This window comes from Rattus norvegicus (assembly GCF_036323735.1).
Source record: "Rattus norvegicus strain BN/NHsdMcwi chromosome Y unlocalized genomic scaffold, GRCr8 chrY_unlocalized_5, whole genome shotgun sequence".
Lineage (NCBI taxonomy): Eukaryota > Metazoa > Chordata > Mammalia > Rodentia > Muridae > Rattus > Rattus norvegicus.
Window position 1 is genome coordinate 782,502 of NW_026947408.1, and position 22,222 is coordinate 804,723.

Genomic DNA, 22,222 nt, shown 5'->3' on the forward strand with positions numbered 1-22,222 from the left:
ATATATATGTGCGTATATATATATATATATATATATATATATATATATATATATATGTAAATTATAGCTACGAAGTTAGATGGAATTTTAACATGGATTCTGGGATACAAGATAAAAGTAGAATCCACAAATGACAATTCTATATAGACTCTCTCCTGTTCTTATGAACCTAATGAAGCTGAGGTTTCACTGGACCACACTCTATTCCTCATCCTGCACATCCTCCTGAATCTTATGTTTGGCCTGAAGAAAGGATCAGGGTAAAACATCAAAAACCTTCAAGTCTTGTCATGGGAACATAGTAAGGTAGATAATGCAGAACAGATATCAAATGGGACAAGAGAACCAAATTCTATAGTCCATGCTTTCCTTTGCTTTAATGATGTCTGGTAATGTTTGGATAAAATAAGTGTTTGGGAGTTTATCATTTGAAGAAGGTACACAGTATTTACACTCTTATACTCACTCTCTAGCTGTGCCCCCTTTGTTGACAAAGTCATTGCCAATAATTGAATTGGAAAATTGAATTTTTGAGTACACATTCAGGAATATGTATAACGTCCCCTCTCAAGGAATGTAGACAAAATAGTTAATAAAATATTTATTCAATTGAAGGTCTGTAGGGAAAATACTTGCTTTGGAGATACAGAGAAAACTTAGGAAATTGAAGTGTATGTCACAGGAATGGACCTGGGAATAAAATTATTATCCAGAAGAATCTCCTCCACTCCATGTTCCTAGATCTTTTCTTCCCATGCCAAGCCCCTAACTTTCTCCATTCAGAGAATGTAACCCCTTAATGAAACAATAGAAGTACTTAGCATTGGAGAGATGTAGTATGTAAAGGTTTCCACTGTGTCACAGGAGACAGTCATGGAAAAGACACCCTCGAAATTGGTCAATGTAAGGAAGCTGTTTAGCAGGTAGGCCATGGAAGTTCTCACTGACATCATCATTGGGTCCTGCCTGAAATATTCTTGTATCCTGGAGAGCCCTAACTGGTTCTGTGATGTTTCTAGCACTGTAGTGACAGCAACTGCCTCTCGAATATTCCTTCAGTACCTCTAGGGTTTACTAATTGGCCTCTAATTTAGAGTAAACAGCAATTTGGGAGGGAGAAGAAAGAGGGTAAAGAGAATAGAGATGGGGAGAAGGAAGCTGGCCTTATGTCTTGGCATAAAAGAAAAGAAAAACTATGTGGTTCTTGTGAAAACACCCTGGGAAGATGGCTTTAGTTCTTTAGTTCTATGGATTAACCAAGATCATGGAGAAGTTGCTGAACATCCTAAAGACCTTTGGGCAGATGATAAATATTCTAGATACCCCTTTTTAGATTTTGATGGTCCTGGGGATTCTGTTGGTGATGGTAAATGTTTCCCAGGAAGAGTGATAGAACCAGATTGATTTTTTTGATGCTTTAGAGGACATGGAATTTTTCTGATATACTTGGGCTAATGGCACAAGGTCTTAATGATTTTTTTTTCGATGTGGACATTCCATCAGACCTTTGGAAATATAAAAAGTGTTATTGTATTTTGGAGTCTAATTTTCACAATGACAAATTACTTTGAGGAAGGAGAACACTTTCTGGAACCCTAGAGAGGGGTGAAGAAATTTCCTGAAACCCTAGGGCAGATTGGTGAACATGCCTTTTTGGTAGAAGGTGGAGGTACTTGAGCATCCTGGGACAATATGGTATATCCAGCATGCCCTTGTAAGGATTGGCAGCTTTCCACAATTCCTTCATCATTTTAGGAAAATTTCAAGACCCTTTGGACAGATGGAGAACGTGTGGGACTCACGTGAGGAATATTGTAGCTTTGGTGTCTCTTTGGCAGCAGAAGATGGCAAAGGATCCCTTTTGGCAGAAGGGGTAATGTTGAAACTGTCTTCCTTAGAGGAGAAATTTCTCAAGAGTCCATCAGAAGGGTCAAATCTTAACCCTTTGTTTCTAGAAACTGGTTGCCTGTGGTCCATTTTGGTAGAGGGAGAATGTCGACTATTTCTACCCAGAGTGGACATGTGAAATAAATCTACTTGGGTAGATGGAGATAGTTGTAAAGCATGTTTTTCAGATGCAGTAGATCCTAAGACATCCTTCTCAGATGAGGAAGGTCTTAATGTACTGTGTATATGTTTAGAAATGCTGACTGTGATATCAGAATGGGGGGTAGGTATTAGAACTACCTCAGAAGATGTGACCTCTCCTAGAGCATCATGGACATATGTGAGAGGGCTGTGAGCCTCAAGATCAGATAAGGATGTTTCTAGATATTTTTGTGTAATTGAGGAAGTTCCAAAAAAATTTCTTCTGCTGGAGAAGTGGAAATAGAGTTCCGTGTAGAAGTGGGAGGTTCCAAAGCCTGATTGGTAGGCAAAACAGGGTCCAAGGCCCCTTCATAATATAAGGTAAAATCCAAAGACTTTGATGTACTTTGCAGATGTTTTGGGCCCGCTTGTGGGTATAAAAAAGGACTGGCAACCATTTGTGCATATTTGGAAGAGTGCGTAGCATCTTCTGAATTTGGGGAAGATGGCCTGATCTTGAGGAGATAAGGAAGTTCAAATAGTCCCCTGTTAAACCTGCAGAGGTCATATGCATTCTTTTGCACAAATGGAAAAAGAAGGAATCAATTTCCTCAGATATCAAGGATGCTGCAGCCACTAGTGTTTGCATTTCATGTTCCACCACTCCTGGTTCACATACGGTTTGATCCATAATGTTTTCTACAGATGGAATATGTCCAAGAAAATCTTTTGTATATTTGCACATCTACCAGCCGTTTCTAAGTGATGGCTGTGGGTAGAATGCCTTTAGTAGATGTTTTTTGTCCCACCGTCTTTTAATGAGATAGAGTACTACTCAGAGAATCCTGCTTAGTTTTGGAAAATTCTAGCTTCTCTGATGTATATGTGAAAATTTTGGAGCCTCTCCTTTTGGACAGAATGTCCTAGAGTCCTGTAAGTAGGTATGGAATGTTTTATCATCATTGCACATTGTATCAATATGGAGTTTGCAAAGCTCATTGACTGTGTGTTGTGATAAACTTGACTCTTTTGGGCCTGATGACAAGGCAGGAGGGTCCTTTTCAGTGATAGGTGATATCTGAATAATTCTCTGTTGTATAGGGACATTGGAATCACTGGGGGATATGGTGAGTGTAGTAGATCACAGTTTTTATGTGCAGAAGGCACAAGAGTTCCTTGGGTGGACTAAGAATTTTCTACCACATCATGCGTGGGTGTGGAACTCTCAAGAGCCCCTTCTGAAGCTGGCAATGATCCTTGAACTAATGGTATACATGCAAAAAATTTTGTCTCTGTTTGGACTGTTTTCTGTATTATGAGGTTCACTTGGGGATTTATCCCCCTTGGTCCATAAGTGATGATTTAAGCCCATTTTTAATAGTGGAGGACTTTAAAGGTCCTTTTGGTTTAATAGGGAAGTTTTGAAATCCCCTTTGTCAGCAGAATCAGTTTTCAAACTCATTTTACACGAAGCAGTTTGCATAAGTTACTATGGTGGAGATGGGGGACATCTTTGTCTGTCTTTGTGAGTGAACATAGCTCTCTGCCCTGCTTTGCCAGTTGGCAAAGTTACCAAAGTCTCATATGGAGAGAGGGCATGACTTAATCTATTTGTGGAATATGAGAAATCACTGAGATTTCATTTAAGAGAAGTTATGCAGTCCTCTTTGTCTGATGGGGCCTGTTGTACATCCCCTTGACCAGAGGGGTCTTCTCCAACACACTTTGGACGAGAATTGGAAAGATTGGAGACCTGTAGGATAGGGAATGAATATTTGAAACTCCTTTGGTAACTCTGCGGGACAGAGAGATGATCACTCAGGAGAGTGGGGAATACTGAGACTTCAGGTAAGGAGAGACTGCCACTTCTGCCAACCTGAGCCCACATCCCTAGAACAAGAGGAAACTGCATAGTGCCTCTAGACACATGAATATAGGAGCAGTCAAGCTGCAGGATCCCTGCAGTCCAAACTGCACCTGGATCTGAACTGGTCAAAACAGTATTTTACACCGAAATTTCGTGTGGGGTGGGGAAAACTTAGACCATCTGAGGGTCAGAAACCCTTGACAACTCTGCTCACATTCCTGACTCAAGAAAAAAACATCAAGCTCCATCTGGGACTCCTGTGCTTAGGTACCTAGGAGCAGTAGGGGAAGGACATTTCTAGTTGCTGCCCTCATGGAGAGCTGAAGGTCAGCCCACGTAGTGACTTCAGGCCTGAGACCAGAGGTGAAACCAGCTTTTGTGCTCCAAGTGTCGAGCCTGATTGACTCAGGACACTCAAAGCAGAATTTCCATTGGGACCGGGCACTTACAGTTTCTAGTTGTCACCTGAACCTCACAGATCCTGTCCCAGAACTCCCTGCTCCCAGATTCTGTGGGAGAGAGAGCTGGTCACCCAGGAGTGTAGGCTCTTAGCACAGTTTTCATGTGTCTCATAAGTTTGGGTATGTTGTACCTTCGTTTTCATTGAATTGTAAGAAGTATTTAATTTCTTTCTTCATTTTTTTCCTCGTCCAGGTTATCATTGAGTACAGCGTTGTTTAACTTCCAAGTATATGTGTGCATTCTTCCCTTATTGTCATTGAAGACCAGCTTTATCTCGTGGTGGTCTGATAGGATGCATCGATTACTTCTATCTTTCTGTACCTTTTGAGGCCTGTTTTATGACCAATTATGGTCAATTTTGGAGAAAGTGCCATGAGGTGGTGAGAAGAATGTATATCCTTTTGCTTTAGGATAGAATCTTCTATAATTATCTGTTAAGTCCATTTGGTTCATGACTTCTCTTAGTTTGTCTATGTCTCTGTTTAATTTCTGTTTCCGTGTCCTGTCCATTGATGAGAGTGGGGTGTTGAAATCTCCTACTCTTATTGTGTCAATTGCAATGTGTGCTTTGAGATTTAGTAAGGTTTCTTTTATGTATGTAGAGGCCCTTTTATTTGGAGCATAGATATTTATGATTTAGAGTTCATCTTGGTGAATTTTTCCTTTGATGAATATGAGGTGTCCTTCCTTATCTTTTTAGTTGACTTTTGGCTGCAAGTCGATTTTACTTGATGTTAGAAAGAATACTCCGCTTTGCTTCTTCAGATGATTTTCTTGGAAAGTTGTTTTCCAGCCTTTCACTCTCGGTAATGTCTGTCTTTTTCTCTGAGCTGTGTTCCCTGTAGTGCAAAATGCTGGGTCCTCATTCCATATCCAGTTTGCTAATCTGTGTCTTTTTAGGGGGCAATTGTGTTCTTTGATTTTTAGAGATATTTAGGAATAGTGATGGTTGCTTTCTGTTATTTTCATATTTTGAAGTTAGTTTATGTTTGTGTGCTTCTCTTCTCTGTTTTGCTGCGAATAGTTTAATTTCTTTCTTTATCTATGGTTTTACTTGCCACCATGTGTTGGACTTTGCCATTTATTATCCTTTGTAGGACTGGATATGTGGAACGATACTGTGTAAATTTGGTTTAGTCATGGAATATCTTAGTTTCTCCATCTATGTTAATGGAGAGTTTTTCAGGATAAAGTAACTGGGTTGGCATTTGTGTTCTCTTAGGATCTGTATGGCATCTTTCCAAGATGTTCTAATTTTCATAGTCCTTGGTGAGACGTCTGGTGTAATTCTGATAGGTTTGTCTTTATCCTAAGGAAGGTCGCCCTCTAGATGCCATGAATTAACCAGTGCATCGAGTTTCTGCATTAACCCCAATGTCCCCTAATTCTGGCCGGTTCTCTTTGCACAGTGCTATCCCTCCATCTTCCCCATCGACCCTCTGCTCCTGTCCTCAGTCGCCCTCACTCACCCACAAAATCTATTCCAGTTTTCCTTTCAAAAAGATGGATGCTTTCCCCCCTCACGGGCCTTCTCCTTTCCTGTGTCCTCTCGGCATTTGTAGATTTTAGATAGAATACGATTTGTCTCACAGCTGATACCATGCATAGGTAAATGCCCACCATGTTTGTGTGTCTAGGTCTCAGTTCCCTCTCTGGCTGATTTGTTTTTCTAGTTTCATCTATTTTCTCTTAAGCTTCATGATGTCATGCCCCACCCAATGATGTCATACCCTGCCCCCATGTTGTGATATCCCTGCCCCAATGATGTCATGCCCCACCCCATGATGTCATGCCTCAACCCAATGATGTCACACCCTGTCCCCGTGATGTCATGTCCCCAGCCCCCTCCTTGCCAGAATGTTTGAATCTATTCACCAGGTAACATTCTGAATGCTGCCCTGGCACCACACTCCTCCAGGCAACCACCATTTACAGTCCCTCTTTCTATCCTCTCCCCTTCTTCTCTGAGACAGTAGAGGACCCCTCTAGGTTCACCCTCTCCCCTGGCACATCAAGTCTCTGCAGAACTAGATTCATTGTGTCCCACCATCTCCTGAAAACGCAGCCCGGGTAGGAGAACAAAATCCACAGAGAGGCGTAGGGTTTAGTGACCCCACGTGAAGCCCGTTAAGCTCCTCTGCTTCTCCAGCCCTTCCTTCAGCTCTCCAGTGGAACTCACTGAGCTCCATCCAATGTTTGGCCGTGCGTCTGTGCAGCTGGTTCAGTCGGCTGCTCCATTGAGCCTTCCAGAGGAAAATAATGCTACCCTCCTGTCTGCAAACACAAGAAAGGACCATTAATAATGTCAGGGTTTGCCGTCTGCCCATAGGATAAGTCTCACATCCGGCCACTTATCCTTTGACCATTCCCTCATTTCCTCTTCCATCTCTGTCCCTGTGTCTCTTACAGAGGGGGCAATTTCTGGGTCAAAATATTGGGGGTGGTTTGTGTCCTTAACCTTCCACCATAGGTCCTCCGTGGCTACGGAAAGTGACCATTTCAGTATCTGTATCCCCATTGCTACGAGTCTCAGCTAAAGTCACCCTCATCGATGCCAGGGTAGCCTCACCCATCCCAGATTGCAGGCAAATCATAGAGATAGCGCCCACCCTGGACAGTCACTGATTTCAGTTTATTCTCTTGGCTCTCTGTCCCTTTTGCACGCCTCTCCCAAGAAATGATTCTCAAACCCCATATCCCTTCCCATTCCCTCAGCCACCAAATCCTTTCCTTCCATCTGCCTCCTCTCATTATTTTATTCCTCCTTCTGAGTGAAATCAAAGCATTTTTCTTGGATCTTTCTTCATGTTTAGCCTCTTTGGTTCTGTAGATCGCAGCGTGTGAATTCTGTACTTTATGGCTAATACCCTCTTTTAATCCCTTAAATTTAATCATGTACATGTTATTTTGGATCTCAGTTACCTCATTCAGAACAATACTTTCCCATTCCATCTACTTGACCGCATTTTCACAATGTCCTTATTTTTCATAGCTGCGTAGTATTCCATAGTGTAAATGAACCACATATTCTGTAGCCATTCTCTCATTGAGGGGCATCTCGGTTATTTCTATTTTCTACTCATTATGAAGAATGAAGCTAGGAACATGATGGAGCACGTGTCTTTGCGGTATGGCAGATGTCTTTTCAGACATAAGGCCAGGAGTAGTATAGCTAGGTCTATAGGAAGAATATTCCTCGTTTTTTCATAATCCACTGAATAGATATGCAATGTCATTATACAGTTTTGATCTTCCCCGGCAAACGGTATTTGTATCCTTATATTTATCAGCTTCCTCAAAGGAGGTTGCCTCTAACTAGACCTCTATCATGTATTAAGGAGATCGCATATGAACTTTCTGTCTATTTTAATTGTTCAGTAAATGCTAGAGCCTATGACAGGGAGCCAGAGAGGAAATTTGATAATGGAGGGTGGAGGATGGGGTTTGGTAGAGAGTCAGAATAGGGTAAGAGAGGTATAGTATTATTACTATATAATAATTTAATATACTAACATAATATATAAATATTAATTATATTGAATCATAATATTAATATTTAATAATTTAATATATTAGCGTACTATATCTTTATTTATTATTTATTATAATAATATAATTCAATATATTAATATACTAGAGTAACATTTATTATATATTATCATAACGTTGATATATAACAATTTAATATGTTAATATAGTATATTAATATTACTTATATTATTATAATGTTAGTATATAATAATTTAATATATTAATTTATTACATAATATTTTATATATGTATATACACACACACACATATAAATATACTGCATGATATGCAACATCCACAAAGTTAACTCCAAGTGAGCTCGCATGTTAATGGGAAATCCTGAGGGTAGAATATTTTTTTTCAGTTTTGTTTGCTTATATGGTGGATCACTTTGATGGGTTTTCCTAGATTGATCAACTCCCACAAACTCAAGAGGAAGCCTACATGATGGCACTTGAATGGCGGTTTTGATATGCCCTTGGATATTATTTTGGAGCATTTTACCTAGTATTTTTTCCACCAATGTTCGTAAGGGAAATTCGTCTGAAATTCTTTCTTTGTTGATTCGTTTGTGATTTAGGTGTCAGGGTGACAGTGGTGACATGGAATCAGTTTGGCTACTTTCCTCCTGTTTCTGTTTTTTGGAGTAGGTTGAGAATTCTTTGAAAATCGGGTAGTAGTCTGTACTCAAACAATCTGGCCCTGGGGCTGTTTCAGTGGGGAAACTTAATTACTGTTTGTGTCTCTTTAGGTGTTATAGAGCTATTTACATAGTTTATCCTACCGGAATTTACCTATGATCAGTGTAATCAGTCTACACAATCATTCACTTTGTTCAGAGCTTCTAATTTTTGAGACAGCAGGTATTTGAAGTGAGACCTAAAGATTTTGTGACTTTCATCAGTGTCCATTGATACGGCTCCCTGGTTCAATTCTGTTTTTGTTATTTGTATGATTTCTCTCCACCTATTAGATTATCTGTCTGTGTGTTTGTCTGTCAGGTTGATGTTCCAAGGAACCAACTCTTGTTTTTTTTTTTTTTGATCTTTGTATTCTCTTTGTTTCTGATGTATCACTTTCACCCCGAGTCTGATCATTTCTTGCTGTCTCCTCCTTTAATATGTATTTTCTTCTTTTTATTTTAGAGATTTAGGGTGTGCTGTGAAGTTGCTAGTGTGTGGTCTCTCCGGTTTCTTTATGAAAGTGCCCTGTGCTGAATATGCAAGTTCCTCTTAGCACTGCTTTCCTTATGTCCCTTAAGTTTGAAGAAGCTGTGCCTTCATTTTCACTAAATTCTAGGAACCCTTTTTGTTTTTCATGTCTTCTCGGTACTGGTTGTTTTTCAGTTGCGAGCTGTTTAATTTCAATGAGTTCATACACTTTTTCTTATTGTTGAAGTCCAGTTTTAATCCGTGGTGATATGAAAAGATCCAATGGTTAGCACAGTCTTTCTGTATCTGTTCTGGCTTCTTTAGAGTGGGAGAACATGGTCAGTTTATGATAAGGGTCCATGAGGTACTGAAAAGAAAGAGTGTACTTTTGTGTTCGAGTAAACTATTCTGTAGATATCATTGAGGTCAATTTAACTGAACCCCGTGTTAGTTACATCATTTATATTTTTTTAGTTTCTGTCTCAATGGCCTGTCCTTGGTGAGAGTGGGACATTGATGTTCCCCACTATTAATATTTGAGGTTCGATGTGATATTTAAGCTTCAGGAATATTTCTCTCACCAATGTTGCTGCTTTTGTCTTTGACATATAGACATCCAGAACTGAGATGACATCTTGGTGGATTTTTCTTCTGATGCATATGAATTGTCCTTCCCCATCTCTTTTGATTACTTTTGGTTGAAAGTCTGATTTGCTGGATGTTAGAATGGCTACATCTCGTTTCTTGTGTCCATTTGCTTGGAAAACTTTGCCGATCCCTTAGTCTGAGGTTGTGTCTATCTCGGTTGCTAGATTGTGTTTCTTGAGTGCAAAAGAAGGATGGATCCTGTTTTTAAATCCACTGTATTAGCCTGTGTCCCTTTACTGCTGAGTAGAGGCCATTAATGCTTAAAGGTATTAATGAGAAGTGATATTTAGTTCATGCTATTTTGATGTTACAGGAGCAGTGCTTTTTCTTTGCTTGCATGTTTTTTGGTTTTTGTTTTTTCGATGGGGATGTTTGAGTGTTTTTGTGAGTATTAGATCTGTTCTGTAAGGTGCATGGTTTTTTTTGTTTGCATGTTTTTGATTTTGTTTTTTGGAGAGCTGTAAGAGTATGCGTGAGAATATGAGATCCCTTCTGTAGGTTATGCTATGTAATTATTAATATCTAGTGGGAGGCAGGGACGGTTCAATTTCTTAAAATCCATCAATATAATCTACTATATAATGAAACTGAAAGAAAAAAATCACATAATAATCTCATTAGATGCTGAAAAAGCTTGCAAAAATATTCCAACCCCCCTTCATGTTAAAAGCATCAGAGAGATCAGTGATACCAGTCCTATGCAGAAACATAATAGAAGCAATGGACAGCAAGCCAGTACGCAACATCAACCTAAATGGAAAGAAACATAAAGGAATTCCATTAAAGTTAAGGACAATGTAAGGATGCCCACACTTCCTACTCAGTATAGTATTTGAAATTCTATCCAGGTTAAAATCATGGTTCAAATTTGGTTTTGAAATGGAGTATGGCCAAGGCCTGTGAAGGAGGAATGACACAGAGCTTTAGAACTCCTGGGGTATGGCCAACTCTTCCACACAGTCCCGTTGGACCTTGGAGAGTCAGGAACCCAACAAGGACTTCATGCAGAGTGTCACTTGATTTTTGCACTCATATCTCTCTTAATCTAAGAAGTGCATGAAAATCCTCATGGAGCTTCACACCATTCAGAGGGCAGCGCCATTGGTATTTGCAATAACAGTGGTCAAGATCTTTTAGGATTTGCATCTCGGGCAGATCAGTGCTTCCATCATTTCCCGAGGAAATGTAGAATGGTCAGCGACGACCGCCAACCTTAAAACACATTTGGAAAAGTAAATTGCTTGTGAAGCTGACTAAGATGTTGTCCCTACTGACTCTGAGGTAATAACAAATTTATGTAACAATTTGAGGTTTGGAAAGGCTGGGACCTTTTAAGGTCAGGGATCAAGAACAATGGCGGCACAGGCTAATGGTGTGACTGTCACAAAGGCTGAACTGTTGATGACTGATTTCTGTCCCAGGTTTAGCCTCAGTTCCTGATAGGTTTTAATAAGGATTGCCAATCACAGATGTGCATTCTGATCATTTAAAGCAGATATGACATTTTTATACAGATATTTAGATTTCTGTTTTTTTAAAGATTCTTGAGTACTGTTAAAGATAAATAATACAATATTTAAACATTTCTCTGTAAATTGAAATTGCTTACTTATGATGTTACGTTGGCCTTGGAAGGAATTTGATTTCTTTAGGTGTACTATGTAATATTTGTTCTAATACAGTATTGGGTATCATTTTTTCAGCACTTATGGAAGAGAATAAAACTAGAACATGATCACATTTCTGTAATACAATATTCAATAAATTAATGGTGTATACGGAAAATACTGCCTGTCGGGAAAAAGAGAAAACCTAGAAAATTGAACTGTATGTCACAGGAATAAACCTCGGAATAAAAATATTATCTAGAAGAATCTCCTATACTTTGTTTTCCTAAATCATTTCTACCCATGCCAAGCCCCTGACCATCTTTCTCCATTCAGAGTATGTAACCACTATTGAAGACAAGAAAAGTCTCTAGATTTAGAGAGATATAGTATGTAAAGATTTCCACTGCGTCACAAAAGACTCAGGTGGAAAAGGCACTCTCAAAATTGGTCAATGAAAGCAAAGCTGTTCAGCAGGTAGGATATGGAGCTTCTCAGTGACACCATCATTAGGCCCTCCCTGAAAAATCTCTTGTAACCTTGAGAGCCCTAGCTCCTTCTGTGAGGTCATAAGTGTTGTTGTGACAGCACTTGCTTCTTAGATATTACTTCAGTACCTCTAGGGCTTACTAATTGGCCTTTAATTCAGAGTGAACAGCCATTTTTGAGGGAGAAAAGGAAGATGAAGAGATCAGAGATGGAAAGAAGGAAGATGCCCTTCTGTCTTGGTGTTAAAAAAGGAAGAAATACGTGGTCCATTGGAGAGCTAAATTAGTCCTGGGTAGGTTTTTAGTGGGTTCCCTGAAGTGACAGCCTTGAATTGAGTCTTCCACATATGGGAATCGGGAGATGGGAGCCTCTCAGGAGCATCTGGACTTCCCTGTTCTTATGGTTCCTGGAAGTCAGAGTGTTTATATCATTCATTTCTTTATTCCACAAGCCAATATTGGGAAGGGCACAGTTGTTTCCTGAGAGCTCGTGACTTTTATTCTTTTTGTCATGAAGATAAAGTTCCTAAGAAAGAAGGGATGAACAAGTATTGTATTTTCAGCTCAGAGTAAACTCTTCCAGGCTTTGGATCCCTATAGTGCTATTTGTGTCTGACACTGATATCTGGGATAGAGAAGTGCTTCTAGTTGAGATTTCATCATCTCAGTCTTTCACTAGTATGACTCTAACTACCATTTCCTTACAGTGACCTTTTACATTTCTGAGTCAATAGGTGAGATAAGCTAGCAGTTTCTTTTCTTTTATTTCTTCCATTTTTTTCATTTTTAGCAAATTTTATTGCTTATTTAATTGGATATTTCTATATTTACATTTCAAATGTTATTTTCTTTCACAGTTTCCTGTCAATAAGACTCCTAACTGGTCCCACTACCCTTCTTCTATAACCTCCCTTACTGCACCTTGACATTCTTTGAACTGGGAGTCAAACCTGGGAAGGACCAAGTTCTTCTCCTTCCATTGGTGCACAATAGGGCCATCCTCTGTAACATATGATATTAGAGCCATAGTTCTGTCCATGCACAGAATATTGGTTTAGTACCAGAAATCTCTGTTTCTTTGGAATTGCTTTTAGTATGGAGTTGAAAGCCCCTTCAATTTCTTTGGAGTGATGTCCTTGACGTCCTCCAATGTTTATGTTATTATTATGGTTAGAATTAAGTATGACTATTTTCATGGAAAATCCCTACCCAGCTGCAAAATACTAATACACATCTGGTGGTCAAGAAAAATAATAATATTTCAAAGTTGTCCTGCTGACTAATAATATGACAAACCTGTGACATTTCTGATATTATGTCAATATCAGCTGACTCCCTGACCACACCAATACTGTATCTTTGGCCTGAGTAAATGTTTCATACTTCTCCCCTCCCTCTGTTACCCCTGTTATGGTATAAATTCATCCTTGGAGGAAAATAAAATTTTTGCCTTGATCAGACTCTTATCTTAACGTCCTTCTTTGCGACCCTTGTCCCCAATTCTATTCCAGGCACCCTCAGACCTCTCACTTACAAATGGCTACGAATGTGCAGCTCTTTGAAGATGTTCTTTAGGAGAACGTCTGTCACTGTGAATAGGCTGGTCTGTCTTTTTGTTTGTGGAAGCCTTCACTCCCCCTTGGGGCTTTTGCTCCCACCCCCGTCCCATCCCAGAGCTTTTGCTGAGTGATGGAACAAGCATTCTACAGTCATCTTTTGTGACATGTCTCAGGGAGTCACTCAGGACACAAATAGGGTTAAAATTTAAAAAAAAATCTTAGATTTTGTAAAAATATTTGTCCATAGTTCCCCCAGGAGGGAACAGTTGATTCAATATATAGTACAGAGTTAGTGATTGTTTAATGGATGGGCTAACCCTTTTACTGAAGTCTACCCTCTGTAATGAATAAAAGTTGTGTGGTTTATGGGTACAAGGTTGGCACTCCTTGTATGGATGTGCAACCTCACGTACATGGATTTAAAACCTTATACCCTCATGTTACTGCAGTGTTCACTTTGTCAATCTGTGCTCCGTGATTGTGCTCCAGAAGTGGTCCACTATGGGGTCTTACAACATTTTGGTTCATCACAAGGAACTCTGTTCCCTCCAGACCACAATTGGCGAAGAGATCAGAGGTAAGCTCAAGCAAATCTGTGTTTTGTGTTCTGTGTTACTTTCTGTTTTGTCTCTGTGTCATGTCTGGTTTTTGTTTTATGTTGACTTGTGTTGTCTGCCTCTAACGCTGGAGTGTTTGAGTAACCACTGGAGAGGATTGAGAGTCCACTTGGTAGTCGCTATAGGTCCTGTTAGGGGCTTACGGCTGTGACAGGATGACTTGCTAGTTTTCACAGGCCATAGGCCCTAGAGGGTGCTCTAGGAGGAGAAAGGAATCTAGAGGACCCTCTAGAAACCCATTGCGATGCTCTTGAAGCCCTCCATTGTAGATGTTATTATTATTGTTAGAATTAACAATAGGTTCATGTTAACCTAGTTAACAATTAACTAGGTTTATGGAAAATCCCCAGCCAACTGAAGAAGACTAATACAAATCTGGTGGTCAAGAAAAATAATAATATGATAATGTTGTCCTGCTGATTAATAATACGACAAACCTGTGAACTTTCTGACGTCCTTTCAACATCAGTTCCATAACCAAATGAATCCTGTGTTCTTGCCCTGCGTAAATGTTTCCTAGTTCCCCCCTCCCTCTGTAACCCCTGTAATGGTATAAATTCAGCCTTGGAGAAAAATAAAATCGATGCCTTCTTCAGGCTCTTGTCTTGGCATCCTTCTTGCGTCCTTTGTCCCACATTCTCTTCCAGGTACCTTCAGAACGCTCACTTACACAGCATTTGTAATCCTTTCTCAAAATCTCAACAGATCAGTTGTCAGTAAACTAGTTTGCCACTAGCATTAACTTCTGTATTTGATATATTTAGCTGTGTCTCCCAGGAAAGATCTATATCCGGTACCTGGAAGCATGTACTTCATAGCTTCATCAATCATATCTAGTTTTGGTGGCATATATATATGGTTAAGTAGAGGTTAAGTAGAATTTTAGCCTGGATTCTGAGCAACTAGTTCAAGAATGTAGAATCCACAAATGACAATGCCAAATAAACTCCATCCTGTTCTTATGAACGTATTGAAGTTGAGGTTTAACTGGACCCTAAGCCATTCCTCTCCCTGCCCATCCAAATGAATCTTATGTTTTGTCTGAAGAAAGAACCATGATAAAATATCCAAAAACCTCAAGTCTGGCCCTGGGAAAACCAAAGGTAGATTTATAGAACTTATATCTAATGGGACTACAGATCAGCTTTCTAAAGTTCATGTTGTCCTTTGCTTTACAGATGTCTCATAATTTTTGGATTAAATATGCATTTAGAGTTCATCATTTGAAGTAGGCACACAATATTTTCACTGTTCTGTTCACTCTATAGCTGTACCCCCTTTGTTGCCAATATCTGGGAGTAAGAAGTGCTTCTAATTGAGACTTCAACATCTCACTATTTCCAATATTATTTCTCTGACTACCATTCCCTGACATTGACCCATTAGATTTCTCAGTCAACAGCTGTGTTTAGCTGGCAGTTTTCTTTTCATTTATTTCTTATATTTTTTTTTTATTTTTTACAAATTTTATTTGTTTTTTTAATGTATATTTCAATATTTACCTTTATAATATTATTTCCTTTAAGAGTTTCCTCCCATAACATCACTAACTGGTCCCTCTCCACTTCTCCTATAACCCCCTTACTGTCCCTTCTAATTCTCTTTAACTGTGAATCAAACCAAGGGAGGATCAAGTGGTTCTTCTTCCATTGGTGCCCAACAAGGCCGTTTTCTGCTACATATGCAGTTGGAGACATAGGTCTGTTCACGTTTAGTCTTTCAATATTAGTCTCATACCAGAAAACTTTGATTCATTAGCATTGTTGTTCTTATGGTGTTGAAAGTCCCCTCAGCTCTTGTTAGCCTTTCTCAAAATCTACCAACAAGAGGTCCATTTTCAGTTCACAGATTTGCCAATAGAATACACTTTTGCATTTGACATGCTCTAGCTGTGTCTCTCACAACATAGCTATATCCGTTTTCTGGCAGAATGCACTTCTTAGCTTCATCAATTATAATTGGTGACAGATATATATATATATATATATATATATATATATATATATATATATATATATATATATATATATATACATATACACACTTTTGGTGCCTACAGCTATTTGGTTAGGTGGAATGTTAACATGGATTCTGTGCAACTAGGTCAAGAATGTAGAGTTTACAATGACAATGTTAAATAGACTCTCTCCTTTACTTGAAGTTCAGGTTTCACTGTTCCTCAAGCTTTCTTAACCCTGCCCATCCTTCTGTTTCTTATATTTGGCTTTAAGAAAGAATCATGGTAAAATATCTAAAACCTTCAAGTCTGGCCATGGGAACACAGGAAGGTAGATAGTATGGTACAGATATCAAATGTGACTAGAGAACTGAATTTATAGTCAATATGGTCCGTTGTTTTATTGATGTCTGGTAATTTTTGGATAAAATAAGGATTTGTGAGTTGATCATTAGAATTATGTACGCAATATTTCCACTGCTATATTGACTCAATAGCCAGGCCAAGTTTGTTGCCGAATTCATTGCAAAAAAAAGGGGGGGGGAAATTGGAAAATGAAATTTTGAGTACACATGCAGGAATATATATAATGTCCCCTGTCAATTAATGTACAATCAGATAATGCAAAACAATGTTCACTCAATTAAGGGTCTGTAGGGAAAATACTGACACATGGAAAACTGAGGAAACCTAGGGAATAGAACTGAATGTCACAGGATTGGACCGGGGAATAAAATTATTCGCCAGAAGAATCTCCTTCACTCCTTGTTCCTATTACTTTTCTAACCTTGCCAAGCCCCTGACGAACTTCTCCATTCAGAGCATGTAACCACTAATGAAGCAGAGAGAAGTCCCTAGCTTAGAGAGATGTAGCATGTAAAGGTTTCCACTGTGTCACAGGAAACACTCCAGGAAAGGGCATCTCCAAATCTGGTCAATGTAAGGAAATCTGTTCAGCAGGTAGGCCATGGCAGTTCTCAGTAACATCATCATTAGGCCCTCCCTGAAAAATCTCTTGTAACCTGGAGAGCCCTAGCTTCTTCTGTGATGTCACAAGTGCTGTTGTGACTGCAACTGCCTCTCAGATATTCTTTCAGTACCTCTACGGTTTACTAATTGGCCTCAAATTCAGAGTAAACAGCCATTTGAGAAGGAGAACAAAGAGAATGAAGAGATAAGAGATGGGCAAAGGAAGCTGGCCTTCTGTCTTGTATAAAGAAAGGAAGGAAGATGTGGTTAATGGGATAGCTCAGTGAGACATGGGTAGGCGTTGAGTGGGATAACTGAAGAGAAAGCCTTTATCTGACCCTTCCACATATGGGAATATGGAGCAGGGAGCCTCTCAGAAGCATCTGGACTTCCCTTGTTGTTATTTTTCTTGAAAGTCTGATAGTTTATATCATTAATTTCCATATCCCAAAAGCCAAGTGTTGGAAAGGGCAAAGTTGTTTTTCTGAGAGCTCATGGCCTTTGTCCTTTTGGGCCAGGAGGTAAAGTTCCTTAGGAAGAAGGGAAAGACAAGAATTGTGTCGTGAGCTCAGAGTAAACTCTTTCATGCTTTGGATTCCTATAGTGCAGTTTGTGTCTGTCACTGATATCTGGAAGAGACAAGTGCTTCTACCTGAGATTTCATCATCTCAGTCTTTTCACTAGTATTACTCTACCATTCCCTGACAATGACACTTTAGATTTCTGAATGAATAGTTCTAATTAGCTGGCAGATTCTCTTCTTTTATTTCTTTCATTTTTTATCATTTTTTAACAAATTATATTGCTCTTTTAATTGGATATTTATATATTTACATTTAAAATATTATTTGATTTCCCTATTTCTTGCCCATAAGATCCCTAATCGGTCCCACTCTCCTTCTTCTATAGGCTCACTTACTGCGCCTTCACATTCCCGTTAACTGGGATCAAAACTAGGGAGGACCAAGGGCTTCTCCTTCCATTGGGACCCAAACAGGTCATCCTTTGCTACAGATGCAATTGAGTCCGAGGTCTACCCATGTATAGTCTTTGAATATTGGTTTAGTGTATATATATATATATATATATATATATATATATATATATATATAATTTGTTGGTTCCTACAGCTGTGACATCATGTGGAATTTTAATTTGGATTGTGAGCAACTAGGTCAAGAATGTAGAATCCACAAATGACAATGTCAAATAGACTCCCTCCTGTTCTTTGAACCTATGGAAGATGAGGTTTCACTGGTCCTCTAGCCGTTCTTCTCCCTGCTCATCCTCCATTATCTTATGTTTGGCCTTAACAAAGAATCATCGTAAAACATCCAACCCTCAAGTCCTGCACAGGAACACATTAAGTTTGCTATTGTAGTACTGATATCAAAAGGGAATAGAGAACTGAATTCTATAGTCCATGTGATCCTTTGCAGTATTGATGTCTAGTATCTAGTAATCTTTGGATAAATTAAGGATTTGGGAGTTTATCATTTGAAGTAGGTACACAATGTTTACACTGTTATGCTCACTCTAGAGCTGGGCCCACTTTGTTGCCAAAACCATTGCAGAAAATGGAATTGGAGAACTGAATTTTTGAGTACACATTGAGGAATATTTATAAAGTCCCCAATCAAGGATTGTACAATAAAAAAGTGAAATACATATTCATCCAATTAAAGGTCTGTATGCAAAATAATGGCCTTTGGGAAACAGAGAAGACCTAGAAATTTGAACTGTATGTCACAGTAATAAAACTGGGAATAAAAATATTATCTGGAAGAATCTCCTCCACTCCATGTTCCTAAATCATTTCTACCCATGCCAAGCCCCTGACTAACATTCTCCATTCCGAGCATGTAACAACTAATAAAGCACAGAGAAGTCTCTAGCTTTAGGGAGATGTAGTAAATGAAGGTTTCCACTGTGTACCAGGAGTCACTCCTGGAAAGGGCTCCCTTGAATCTGATCAGGAAAGTTGTTCAGCAGGTAGGCCATGGCAGCTTTCAGTGACATCAGCATTAGTCCCTCCCTGAATAATCTCTTGTATCCTGCCTCTCAGATATTCTTTCCTTACGTCTAGGATTTGTATAGTGGCCTCTACTTAAGAGTAAACAGCCTTTGGAAAGGAGAACAAAGATGATGAAGAGATCAGAGATGGGGAAAAAAACCTGGACTTCTGTCTTGTTATTAAAAAAAGGAAGAAATACGTGGCCCATTGGAAAGCTCAGTGAGTCCTGTGTAGGAGTTGAGTGGAATCGCTGAAGAGATAGCCTAGACCTGAGCCTTCCACATATGGGAATAAAGAGATTGTAGCCTCTCAGAAGCATCTGGACTTCCCTGGTTTTTATGGTTCCTGGAAGTCAGAGATTTTATATTATTACTTTCTTTATTCCAAAAGACAGGTTTTCATCTTGGCACACTGGTTTTCCTGACAGCTCCTGGCTTTTACTCTTTTTGCCCAGAAGAAAAACCTCCTAAGGAAGAAGAGACAGACAAGTATTGTGTCCTCAGCTCAGAGTAAACTCCTCCGTGCTTTGGATACCTATTGTGCAGTTTGTGTCTGACACTGATATCTGGGAGAGAGAAGTGCTTCTAATTCAGACTTCATCATCTCAATATTTCGACTAGTATTACTCTGACTGCCATTCCCTGACAGTGACCCATTTGATTTCTGAGTCCATAGATGTGATTAGCTGGAAGTTCTCTTTTCTTTTATTTCTTTCATTTTTTTTAATATTTTAAAAAAATACATTGCTTTTTTATTTGGATATTTCTATATTTACATTTCAAATGTTATTTCCTTTCCCACTTTTCTGTCCATAAGATCCCTAACTGGTCTGCCTTACTGTCCCTTGAACTAACAGTCAAACCTAGAGAGGACTAAAGGCTTCTCATTCCAATAGTGCCCAAAAAGCAACATAAGCATTTGGAACCATAGGTTTGTCCACGAATAGTCTTTGATTATTGTTTTAGATCCAGAACATACTGGTTCATTGACATTGTTGTTCTTATGTGGTTGAACTCACCGTCAGCTCTTGTAATTCTTTCTCAAAATCTACCATAACTCTGGTGTCAGAAAAGTAATAAGACTGTAGTGTTCCTTCTATTTCTAGTTTGTGGAAGAGTTTGGAGAATATTAATATTAGGTGTTCTATGAAGGTCTGGGAGAATTCTGTACTAAACCTTCCTCATTCTGGGATCTCTTGGTTAGGAGACATTTAATGACTGCTTCTACTACTTTACAAGTAATGGGAGTATTTAGATGGTTTATCTGATCGTGATTCAAGATACTTTGTTATCTTGTATCTGTCTAGAAAATTATCCATTTGATCCTTGCTTTCCAGTTTTGATAAGTATATGCTTTTATAGTAGGATCTGATAATTTTTGAGCTTCCTCATTTTCTATGGTTATATCTCTATTTCACTTCTGATTTTGTTATTTTTAATTTGAATACTAAGGATTTACCTATCTTCTGGATTTTTCAAAGAACCAGCTCCTGGTTTTGTTGATTCTCTACATAATTCCTTTTGTTTCTACTTGGTTGATTACAGTACGGAGTTTGATTATTTCCTGCTGTCTAGTACTCTTGGTGTATTTGGATTTTTATTGGTTCTGAGATTTCAGGTGTTCGGACAAACTGCGAGTGTATCATAGCTCCTGTTTCTTTGTGGAGGCTCTCAGAGCTATGAGCTTTCCTCTTAGCATTGCTTTTTTGTGTTCCCAATTTATGCATTCATTTTCATTAAATTCTAGAAAGTCTTTAATTTTTTTCTTTATTTCTTCCTTGAACAAGTTCTCATCAAGTAAATCATTCTTATTCTACCATGTATATGTGGGACTTTGGTTGTTCTTGTTGTTATTGAAGACCATTCTTAGTGATTTTATAATTTGCATGGAATTAATTCAATCTTCTTGCATCTTTTGAGGCCTTTTTTGTGATGGATCATATTATCAGTTTTGTAGAAGGTACCATGTAGGACTGAGAAGAAAGTGTCAGAAGCCATATCAGGACAAGCTCATAACTAACAGGTGATCATCCTCAGATGGAGAGCCTTGGATTATTTTTATAATCCACAACTGGTTTGCCCTTATTAAGCAAGGCTGTAAGAGATTCATTTTTGGTAAGTTTCCTGCTATTGAAATGCTATTCGTGTTATTATTATTAGACATATATAAAAATCATTGAGTAATAGCACACCCCTTTGGGGCAGATCTCTGCAGGCCTACGAAGTTGCACTGTCCCATAGTGATGCTATTCATACAAATAGATGAATTCTTTAGTCTTAATAATGATCCTACAATAATTCCTAAAATTATATGAATGGTTATTAAGCTCTTTTATAGTGGAACTCAACAAGTCTCTTTGTAATAGTCAGAATTTCAGTGAAAACTCCAATCTCCCAGGTGTCACCAGTTAATTATTCTAAGACAGTAAACAGACTTTCTCCTACTCAGAACACATTCCAAGAAGTTGCAAAACAGTTATCAAGTGACATAAACGATTTGTTACAGGTGCAAGGACAGGTGATTAGATATAGACTGTGTTTATCTGTAAATAACTTCACTAACAACTATGGTTTTAGACCTTCAGTGAACCTGTAGAGCTGACACTGGTGTTGAATGTTTAGCCAGATAATTACTCTTGATGGATATCCATGTAAACATTCTCGGTTGTAAACTTGTATTTCTATTTATGCTTTGATCTTTCATATGAACTTCTGGTGAACATTGTGACACCTGATCATGTATTCTGAAAGATTTTTAGGTGCTGAGGACAAAGAGAAGACACACATAAGGAGTGAGACAGAAGGTCTGAACTGGAAGGACAGAGACAGATGGACAGAGCTGGAGAGGGGATGAGCTGAAAAGACCGGTTTGAGATAAGGAGAACAAAGGGAAGTAGAACTAAGACAAAAAGATCTTGGCTGAGAAGTAATGTAGAGTGGAATAACTTATGTAACATAAGAGAGCAATCTAGAGAATGCAGGTGAAAAGAGGACAAAAGAAGAAGCTGGAAAGAACAGAAGGTGCAGGCAGGTTTCTCCTTATCTTGGGACAGAAAAGGTCATTTCTTAATAGCAATGCAAAATTAGTCTGTTAAAAGGAACAGGCCTTTTCTTTTACAAACTTGGGTTTAAATCACTTAGCATTAAAAGGGTAGAAGCGATTTCTTTCTCTCTGTAATAAAGATTGGAGTTCATCTTTCTGTACTGGTCCTTGGTCTTTTGCTCCATATGCATATGTAAGTATTGATGTCTGTGTAAGTATGTAATTATGAGAATGTATGCATGTGTGTGTGTGTGTGTGTGTGTGTGTGTGTTTGTATAAGAA

General features: G+C 38.7%; 1 long non-coding RNA gene across 1 annotated transcript in view; it reads left to right on the plus strand.

The window, feature by feature from the left end:
* LOC134484768 (uncharacterized) overlaps positions 1–22,097 on the plus strand; it is a 43,972-nt gene extending 21,875 nt beyond the window's left edge. The window contains exon 4 of the long non-coding RNA XR_010062536.1: positions 21,649–22,097. This is a non-coding gene — a long non-coding RNA (uncharacterized LOC134484768). The remainder of the gene's footprint in view (positions 1–21,648) is intronic.
* Positions 22,098–22,222: the final 125 nt, after the last annotated feature.